Raw genomic sequence first — 11,953 nt, 5'->3', positions numbered from 1 at the left:
TTATTTTATTACTGAATATATATTTTACCAGATCTGAGAAATCACTATAGCTCATAAAATTTATTTCTGGGTAGCACTCTTAATTACTTTTATCCTGTCAGTGTGGTTAGGGTATCCTAGGGCTAACAAAGCCATTGAACAAAAGCCAAAATTCCAGTTGTATTACAGCTGTATTTCTCCCTAGATTGGGACTTACGTATGTTGTGACTATACTATAGGGTCATAGCATGAAGTTTCAGGTGTGAGAAATCAAAATGGAAACAGCTTGAAATATTTGATGGACTGTCAGAGGAAGCTTAATGATCAACAACTCTAGGCATTATAAACCATACCTGCAATGAAGCTTTGAATTGCAGATCACATGGTATCTGGGAGAAAAACTGACTCTCCACCATATAGAAAACCACTTAATCTATGTCTGTATCTACATATCTAATCTCTGTCTATCTTTATCTCTACATATGCATATACTTATATTTGTAACTACATCTGTATTCATCTAATCTATTTCTACTTGTCTATCACATATGTATGTATGTATTTATGTATTTATGTATCTATCTGTATCTATCTTCTGTTTGTCATAAATCTATCTAGCAACATCAACTTATATCTAGCTATATCTATATCCACACCTATATCTCTATATCTAATAGCTCTCTATCTCTACTTGCACACACACACACACACACACACACACACACACACATATATATATATATATATATATATATATATATACATGTATATACATCTTTCTATCATTTAAGTAAGTATGTATATATTTATAAATAGCTGATTAGTCTACTTTTAAGAATTTCTATCTTCCTGAGAGGTGGTACCACAGTACATTCATTTTGCCAATAACTAGGATGGTTATGCAAGTTACCTAAGATTATGGAGTTAATAGAAGTATTAAAATTCAATATACACACATACATATTGGTAGATATATATGTGCATTTTTGTATGTATGTATATATATATATATGTATGTGTGTATATACATGTACATTTTGTACATATACATGTATATGTATATGGATATGTGTGCATGTGTATACTAAATGTAAAATATCTTTTTTAGCTCTATATTACATATTTAGCTCTATATTAGATAGTACTTATGTAATAAAGTCAGGACATATGCAGGATATTTGCATATATTTAAATAATATTTATACATGTATGCATATATAGGGATATATACGCATATATGTGCATGTACATAAAACTACATTGTGTGTATATTTACATATATATCCTACATTTAACATTTTTTACCTCTATACTATATATTTGTAATATATAGAATAAATTAAGAATATATGTGCACACATATATATTTAAATATGTAAATCTACATAAATAACTTTAATGTTATATATACAATGGTATATAAATAAAGAATATATAAAATGTTTTATGCATATATTCATATATATATATATATATATATATATATATATATATAGGGTGTATATTACTGTTTTGAGGGAGAATTTCTCTTTGTACTCATTGCTGTCCTGAAATTAAAATTAATTTTGTAGCCCCATCTAGTCTTAATTTCACAGAGATTGACCAGCTTCTATCACCTGACTGCGGGTATTTATCATGTGCATCAATGCAACCTAGCTATATTTTGTAGTTAGTAGAGTCCTTCAAATAGCAGAAACTATTTATAGAAAAGTAGTGTCTCATAGATGTTCCTTTCTTTTGAAGTGTAACATAAAATGAGAAGAGTATACAGGTTGACTTCTGTTGGTTATCATTACACAGAAAGCAAATACAAAGGTTATTCCTGGTTACTCTAGTGATAAATGTCACAGATATTATAGAAATGAGAGGGGGATGTGGAGAACAATCTCTCATCTCACCGAAGATTAGTCTTCTGTAATTATCACAGATGCTACAAATCATCATAAAATTCTAGTATGAGATATATTTTAACATTGCTAAAAGTTCACCTTAATATTTTTTGTGTTTTTCTTTTACTTGTTACATGATCTAATATAGCTTATTATGGCTTTAAATTCACATTATAACTGAGGCTGACCTTGAACTTGAGATCATCCTTTATATTTCATTTGGTAGTATCACAGGCATCTGCCCAGGACATAAACCATAGGTTATGTACCATAATAAAGCTGTGTAATTATAATTAGATAGTACATGCTAGAAAAAGCAACACTATTTTTAAAATTAAAATTTACATATAATGAAGCATAAAAATTATTCATTGTACAACAAATAACATGATTTCTATTGAAAAAATTTCCTACACAATGTTAATAGCAACTTAATAAAAATGGTGCATTATTACATCTGTTTTTGTCATCTGAAAGCACATTGGGTTACAATTATATAACAAAAATGTGTTGATAGTACTTCAGTTTTGATCAAAATCTGAGTGTTTATATAAAGTATAATTAATTACCTTTATTGACAAAACAGGGTGAGACCAAAGATTATTCATGTTGTATCTCGAAGCATTTATGAACCCCCCAAAAAAACACCAAGGATCTGACTCACATGTAATCACATTAGAGTCTCTTTATTATAAACTTGAGTTTAGGCTTACTCACTGCCAGACCAGAGGAGAGTTTGGGGATGCAGCCCTGAACTCTCATCAGGACAAGGTTTTATAGAAAACAGAAAGCAAGTGAGGAGGAGTCCATCCTGGAAAGCACCTAACTGAATAACTTTGTAAGCCAACAGGTGGATGTTCTGAAACAAGACTATAAACAGTCACAAATGGTTAAAAATACATCTGAAATAATAAATAATCTTTGATGGACTGTTACTAGGATGTAGCTATGTATTGTGGGCCATGGATGCATCTTGTGTTCAGCTACAGAACCATTTTCAATATTTTTTTAAGGTTGAGGCCAGTCCCAAGATGGCATTGGTTTGGTCTCTCAATTTAACCACTATATCTCATGAAAATTACTTGGATATGCTTTGTATTAATCTACTTTTTATTATATATTTCTGTATCATATCTAAATTTATTCTGTAAACCTCTTTAATTGTTTATGATTTTTATATCCAAAGAGATGAGATCTGTAAGTCTTAGCTAGTAACATAGTCTTATTTTGGAACCAGTATATATTTTATATTTGAAATATGACAGTATGATGTTATTAAATTCACATAGATAAAGTATAAAAGTAAGGATTGGAATAATCCTGCACCTAGCACATAGTCTGAAATTTCAGCTCAGCTTCCCATTTCTGTTGAAAGGCAGATATTAAACAATTGAGTGGGTGTAACATCATGAAACAAAATTAGAGCTGTCAAAAGAGAGCAAAGGTTATAACCATCATTGTTGCTTCTCTGTAGAAGTAATGATAGGATAGCTGTCTTTTAAGATTGCAATGACAAATTATTTTTATAAAGAGTAAATAATATGCAATTTCTCAATGAACTAAATTTAGGATAATTTTTTGAATGGCAGAGCATACAATAAAGAACCAAGTTGAAAGATGTTATTTCTGGATAGGAATTGAAGTACTTAACAATTCACTTTGAGAAGATTTCCTTTTTGTTACTGTCCAAAACTAAAGATCATTTTAAAGGGGAAGAAGCATGCAACTGAATGAATTTATCAAGAAACAATAATTCCATCAATGGCATTGCATTCATGTATACATTTGAGTCATATATTTATTTTCTTTTCTGTTATTACATTTTTCTATAAAATCTTTAGGTAGATGGACTCATCTAAGATATCAAAAAAAAAACTAGCAAAGGTAAAAAAAAACTTTCTTAAAGTCTTAAAACTTAAAACATTTTTGAATGCATTCATTTACTGTAGGACATCTGGGTTCTTTCCAGCTTCTGGCTATAATAAATAGGGCTGCTATGAACATTGTGGTACATGTGTGTTTGTTGTATATTGGCGTGTATCTGGGGTAAATGCCCAGAAGTGGAATAGCTGGATCTTCAGGTAGTACTATGTCTAATTTACTGATGAATTGCCAGACTGATTCCCAGAGTGGTTGTACCAGTTTACAACCCCACCAACAGGAGCGAAGTGTTCTTTCTCCGCACATTCGCCAGCATCTGCTGTCATCTGAATTTTTGATCTTGGCCATTCTGACTGCTGTGAGGTGGAATCTCAGGGTTGTTTTGTTTTGCATTTGCCTGATGGCTAATGATTTCAAGCACTTCCTTAGATGCTTCTCAGCCATTCAGTATTCCTCAGTTGAGAAAGTTTTGTTTAGCTCTGTACCGCATTTTGTAGTAGGATTATTTGATTCTCTGGTGTTTAGCTTCTTGAGAAATTTGTATACCTTGGATATTAGGCTTCTATCAAGTGTGGGATTGGTAAAGGTCTTTTCCAAATCTGTTGGCTGCTGTTTTGTTTCCTTGACAGTGTCCTTAGACTTACTAAAACTTTGCAATCTCATTAAGTCCCAATTGTCAATATTTGACCTTAGAGCACGAGCCATTGTTGTTCTGTTCAGAAAATTTTCTCCTGTGCCTATGTGTTCTAAGGTTCTCCCCACTTTCTTGTCTAATACTTTCATTGTACCTGGTTTTATGTAGAGATCTTTGATCCACTTGCACTTAAGCTTTGTACATGAAGATAAGAACGGATCTACTAAAATTCTTCTGCATGATGACTGTGAGTTGAGCCAACACCATTTGTTGAATAGGCTTTTTCCATTGAATGTTTTCAGCTCCTTTGTCAAAAATCAAGTGACCATATGCATGAGAGTTCATTTATGGATCTTCTATTCTGTTCCATTGATCTACCTGCCTATTTCTGTACCAGTACCATGCAGTTTTTAACACAATTGCTTTTTAATATAGCTTGAGGTCTGGGATGGTGATTCCTGCAGAAATTTTCTTGTTGTTGAAAATAGATTTAGATATTCTAGGTTTTTCATTATTCCAGATGAACTTCCAAATTGCTCTTTCAAACTCTATGATGAATTAAGTTGGAATTTTGATGGGAATTGTAGTGAATCTGTAGATTGCTTTTGGTAAGATGGCCATTTTTACTATGTTGATCTATCCAATACATGAGCATGAGAGATCTTTTCATTTTCTGAGATCTTCTTCAAATTCATTTTTCAGAGATTTGAATTTTTGTCATAAAGGTCCTTCACTTGCTTAGTTAGGGTCACACCAAGGTATTTCATAGTTTTGTGCCTATTGTGAAGGGTATCCTTTCACTAATTTCTTTCTCGGCATGTTTGTCCTTTGAGTCGCGAAAAGCTACTGATTTTTCTGCATTAATTTTATATCCTGCCACTTTGCTAAAAATGTTTATCAATTGTAAAGATATACTGGTGGAATTTTGGGGGTCAATTATGTATGCTATCATGTCATCTGCAAATAGTGCTATTTACTTCTTCCTTTCCTACTTGGATCCCTTTGATTTCCTTTTGCTTTTTTTTTAACATCTTTATTTTACAAAACAAAAATGTACAGATTTAAAGCATTTTTGTGTAAAATTATACACTACATTTTTGTCAGTACTTTTTTCTCAGATTTTAAAATAATTTTTACTTAAATCTATATGAATAGTAAGTATTTGATCTTTTTAAAGGTTTGACAGTCTCCATCAAAAACCCAATAGTTACAATGAGCACAAAGTACATGAAAAACAAAATGTAACATGAAAATAGTAAAAGTTTTCTTGTTGTGTAAAGATTTTTTTTTATTTTGTTTTGTTTTCTTTATTTCTTGGACTTCATACAGTTTGTGAGTTGTTTCTGGGGCAGTGCGAGCCTCTGGGGTTAGCATCCCAATATCAGTGACTGCATATTATGTCTGTTCTTTTGTGACTGGGATATCTCACTCAGAATGATATTCTCTAGATGCAGCCATTTTCTTAAGAATTTGGTCAAGTCATTGTTTCTGGTGGCTGAGTAGTATTCCATTGTGTAAATGTACCAAAATTTTTGTATCCATTCATCTTCTGAAGGACATCTGGGTTCTTTCCAGCTTCTGGCTATTATAAATAGAGCTGCTATGAACATTGTGGTGCATATATCTTTGTTGTGTACTAAGGTGTCTTTGGGGTATATGCCCAGAAGTGGAATAGTTGGGTCTTCAGGTAGTATTATGTTCAATTTTCTGAGGTACCGCCAGACTGATTTCCAGAGTGGTTGTATTAGTTTGCAACCCCACCAACAGTCGAGAAGTGTTCCTCTTTCTCCGCAACCTCGCCTGCATCTGTTGTCATTTGAGTTTTGGATCTTGGCCAGTCTGACTGGTGTGAGGTAGAATCTCAGTTTTGTTTTGATTTGCATTTCCCTGATGGCTAAGGATGTAGAGCACTTCCTCAGATATTTCTCAGCCATTCAATATTCCTCAACTGAGAATTTTTTGTTTAGCTCTGTACCCCATTTTTTAATAGGGTTATTTGATTCGCTGGGGTCTAGCTTTTTGAGTTCTTTGTATACCTTAGATATTAGGCCTCTATCTGATGTGGAGTTGGCAAAGATATTTTCCCATTCTGTTTGCTGCCGTTTTGTTTTCTTGACAATGTCCTTCGCCTTACAGAAACTTTGCAATCTCATTAAGTCCCATTTGTTAATCTTTGACCTTAGAGCTTGGGCCATTTGTGTTTTGTTCAGAAAATTTTCTCCTGTGCCTATATGTTCTAAAGTTTTTCCTACTTTCTCATCTAATAGTTTCAGTGTATCTGGTTTAATGTGGAGATCCTTGATCCATTTACACTTGAGCTTTGTACAAGGAGATAAGAAAGGTTCCATTTTCATTCTTTTGCATGCTGAGTGCCAGTTGGACCAGTACCATTTGGTGAATAGGCTGTCTATTTTCCATTGAATGTTTACAGCTCCTTTGTCGAAAATCAAGTTACCATATACATGAGGGCTCATTTCTGGATCTTCTATTCTATTCCTTTGATCAACATGCCTATTTCTGTACCAGTACCATGCAGTTTTCAGCACAATTGCCTTGTAATATAGCTTGAGGTCAGGGATAGTGATTCCTGCAGATGTTTTCTTGTTGCTGAGGATGGATTTTTCTATTCTGGGTCTTTTGTTGTTCCATATGAAATTGCACATTGATGTTTTCCAATTCCATGAAGAACTGTGATGGAATTTTGATGGGGATTGCATTGAATCTGTAGATTGCTTTTGGTAGGATGGCCATTTTTAAAATGTTGATCTTTCCAATCCATGAGCAAGGGAGTTCTTTCCATTTTCTGAGATCCTCCTCAATTTCCTTCTTTAGAGATTTGAAGTTCTTGTCGTACAGGTCCTTGACTTGCTTAGTTAGTGTCACACCAAGGTATTTCATATTTTTTGTGATGTTTGTGAAGGGTACCTTTTCCGTAATTTCTATCTCCACATGTTTGTCCTTTGAGTATAGGATGGCTACTGAGTTGTTGAGTTAATTTTGTATCCAGCCACTTTTCTGAACTTGTGTATCAGCTTTAGGAGTTCTCTGGTGGAATTTTTGGGGTCACTTAAGTACACTATCATGTCATCGGCAAAGAGTGATGTTTTTATCTCTTCCTTTTCGATTTGTATCCCCTTGATCTCCTTTTGCTGTCTAATTGCTCCAGCCAGGACTTCCAGTACTATGTTGAATAGGTAGGGGTATGCTTTCTGATTGCTCGCTCCATGATTTCCAGTACTATGTAGAATAGGTCGGAGGAGAGTAGGCACCCTTGTCTAGTTCCTGATTTTCTGGGATTGCTTCAAGTTTCTCAACATTTAGTTTAATGTTGGCTATTGGTTTGATGTATATTGCTTTTTTATGTTTTGGTATGGGTGTTGGATTCTGCTTTTTCCAGGTCTTTTGACATCTTTTTCTCATGTTTTTTTAACAGAGGATTGTGACCGTAGTATCCTTTACTAATATAACTGTGTTATTCTGACACTCAATTAGGCAGTATGAGAGATGTATGAAACAAAATTAGTGCTGAAATAACTTTTTTTCATTATTCTTCCACTCAAATATATTTTTTATTTCTTTTAGGTTGATTTTATTTTAAATCAGGTACACTGAAATTATTGGAACAGAAAGTGAGGAAGAGCTTAGATCACATAGGTGCAGGGGAAATTTTCCTAAACCGAACACCAATGGCTTATGCTCTAAGATCAAGAATTGACAAATGGGACCTCATGAAATTGACAAGCTTTTGTAAGGTCAAGGACACAGTCAAAAGGTCAAAATGGCAACCAAGAGATTAGAAAAAAATCTTTACCAATCCTACATCTGATAGAGGGCTCGTTCCTGATATATACAACAAACTCAAGAAGTTAAACTCTAAAGAATAAAATGGAGTACAGGATACAGAGCTACACAGTGACTTCTCATTGGAGGAATATCAAATATCTGAGAAGCACCTACATAAATGTTCAACATCCCTAATCAGAGAAATGAAAATAAAAACCACCTTAAGATTCTACTTCATACCAGTCAGAATGGCTAAAATTAAACTCAGGTGACAGCAGAATCTGGCAAGGATGTGGAGAAAGAGGAACACTCCTTTACTGTTGGTGGGATTGTAACCTGATATATCCACTCTGGAAATCAGTCTGGAGGTTACTCAGAAATTTAAACTTAGTGCTACTTAAGAATTCAGATATATCACCCCTGAGCATATACCGAAAAGTAGCTCCAATATCTAACAAGACACATGCTCAACAATGTTCATAGCAGCCTTATGTATAATAACCAGACACTGGAAAAAACCCAGATGTCCCTCAGGAGAGAAATGAATATAGAAATTCTGGTACATACACACAATGGAGTACTACTCATCTATTAATAAAAACAAGTTCACAAAATTCCTAGGCAAAAGATGGAACTTGAAGCTATCACCCTGAGTGATGTAACCCAGTCACAAAAGAACACTCATAATATGTACTCACCCATAAGTACATACTAGCCCCCTCCCAAAAAAGGCTCAGTTTTCAAAAAAAAAAAAAAAAAAAAAAAAGAAAGAAAGAAAATCCACAGAACTTATGAAACTCAAACAGAAGGAAGACCAGAGTTTAGATGCCTCAGTCTTTCTCAGAACAGGGAACAAAACAGGGGTGGAAATACAAGGTCAAATATAGAAGCAGCAGTTGAAGAAATGATCTACAGAGACCAGAGACCGCCTCACCTGTAGAACCACCCCATATAAAGCCACCAAACCCAAACACTATTGCTGATGCCAAGAAGTGTTTACTGGCAAGAAGCAGACATGAATGTGTCCTCAGATGCTCTTCCATTGTCATAGAGATACAGCTGAGAATGCTTTCAGCTAAACATCAGACTGAACACAAGTACCCCAGTGAAAGAGCTAGAGAAAGTACTGAAAGAGCTGAAAGGTTTGCACCCTCATGGGAAGAACAACATCATCATCAGCCAAGGCACTGAGGTGGAGAGTGTGATTAGGAGAGGAAGCAACTTCATAAAAGCAAGTGGGGGGCAGGAGAGTATAATATTTGAAATGTAAAAACAGAAAATATCTAAAATAATTGAATAAAAGACTATATCTCAGTTTTAAAATATTCTTTATTTATTTTTTTATATTTCAGGTAGACTTCCATGCAAGATTATTGTTTGATAGTCAAGCCAATATCTTACTAGGACCACTTAATTTAACTGCTGCAAATATTTTACTTGTAAGATTAATTTAATATAAATAATGATTATAATTAATGTTAATATCATTACCATTATTCAAGGTAATTTTGGACAATTATTAATGTTACCAGTAATCACATACATAAAAATTGACGTATGATTTAATGTTACTATAATATAAAATAAAACATTACCATACCTAACAGAATTATAAGTTACCAGAGTGTGAATTGCTCATGTAAATTCTACCTTTGGATTGCTGATTTAACATGAAACTGATATATTGTTTTCATTGTCAGTAGCTATTTTATTCATTCCTAGGAAAGAGAAAACTATAATATTCAAAAAGATATTTAATATTTATAGTTTTCTCATTCATTATATTATCAACTATGTAGTTCTTTATTGTGATTCCACATATTAACTTAATGAACATTTATTAACATTTATATATATCAGTATTATAAGGTCCTACTTATTAATATTAACAAAACAGCACATTAAGAAACCCAACCCCAGTTTAGGACAACACATTTTTAAAATTGTAGGCTATTCTCAGACAATCACAAGTAAACATATTATACCAGTCATAGGCTGTCAGTTCATCAGTTCAAGTCAAGTACAGATGTGCATTGCTCTAACAGGACAAGCTACTTCTGAGTCTTACTTTTATGCCAGTAGTATCCTTTTCAATCATTTCTGGTGATGAGTTCAGAAATAGTTGTTAATTCATAAAACAAACTAGGTTACATAATTGAATTGTGATTTATTTCAATCAATACTTAAATCATAAAGTATAAAAAATAAAACTAAGAATTGTGGTAATTAATGTATATCAACGATTGAATAACAGAATGGTAATGTTCACTTAGTGAGCTTAAAAATAAAATAAAATTAATGAATAAAGACAGGTCTGGTGCTGAATATCTATAAATAGTTTTAGGGAGACGAACACAGTATGATCCATAACATTCAGTGTTCACCTATGCCTGGGTGAGGTGCAAGCCTTAGTAGAGAACTCTATGTCTACATAAAAGGAAGAAAAAAAAGAAAGAAAGGAAGGAAGGAAGTAAAGAAGGAGGGAAGAAAATGGAGGAAAGAAAGGTTAGAAAAAAAAGAAAAGAATAAAATAAACTTACAAAACAATTGAAGAAAATGTATTATATGCATTGGTTTCTACACTTATATGAATATTTAGAAGGATGCACACACACACACACACACACACAAACAAAAACACACACATACACATCTAATACATCAACACACACACCAGCATGTACACATGCACATGTGAGTAAAGGTAAACACATACATGCATGCACACATTTATATATACCTGAAAATTTAGAGTTGTGAAATTTTAACCATCTTATATATCTGTAATATATAATAATATAAATATATAATAATACTAATTATCATTATTATTATATAAAACATTTGTACACTCAAGAATAAGTAGGTACTTAAATTTTGCACATTTTACAAATAAGGAAACTTAGGTTACTCTGATCAAACTTTTAGATTCAGTTATGGGTTTTAAATCATCTCTCATGTCTGACTGTAGAAAGAAGTGGAATTAATACAATGGCAAGAAGAAGATTTCCATAATAAAATCATCAAATGGATCACATCAATCGGAGACATTGGTAGAGTGCCCTTTACAGAACATGTCCAGGAATAAAACAAGGCAAATTCAGTACACATCAATCAGTGATTCTTTTATGTAGTGTTCAAATAGCATTTTCTCTAGTAAATGAAACATGGAAATAAGATTCCCATTCAATTTTTAAAACTTTATATAACTACTTTGTCCATTAAATAGATGTATTAGACTCTCTATTAAAGGCTAATATTATCTATAATGTCCTGAGAATTGATCTTTGTTTCATATGACTTCTTTCATATAACTGTGTTAGGTAAAAATTTATTATTTCAAGTCAGCTTAACAAATTACAAAATGGAAGGAATAATGATTCATAACTTCCTGACTTATTAATTATCAATTTTTTTAAACCACTTTATTTTACAAAACAAAGATAAATGTACAGATTTCAAGCATTTTTTGCGTAAAATTATACAATACATTTTTGTCAGTACTTTTTTTTCAGATTTTAAAATAATTTTTACATAAATCTATATGAATAGTCAGTACTTGATCTTTTTAATGGTTTGACAGTATTCATCGAAAACCCAATAGTTACAATGAGCAAGAAGTACATGCAAAACAAAATGTACCATGAAAATAGTCAAAGTTTTCTTGTTGTGTAAAGATTTTTTTTCTTTTGTTTTGTATTCTTTATTTCTGGGACTTCCTACAGTCTGTGAGTTGTTTCTGGGGCAGTGAGAGCCTCTGGGGGTTAGCATCTAACTATTAGTAACT

The sequence above is a fragment of the Micromys minutus genome (assembly GCF_963924665.1).
Source record: "Micromys minutus genome assembly, chromosome: 1".
NCBI lineage: Eukaryota > Metazoa > Chordata > Mammalia > Rodentia > Muridae > Micromys > Micromys minutus.
This window is presented reverse-complemented; position numbering follows the sequence as displayed.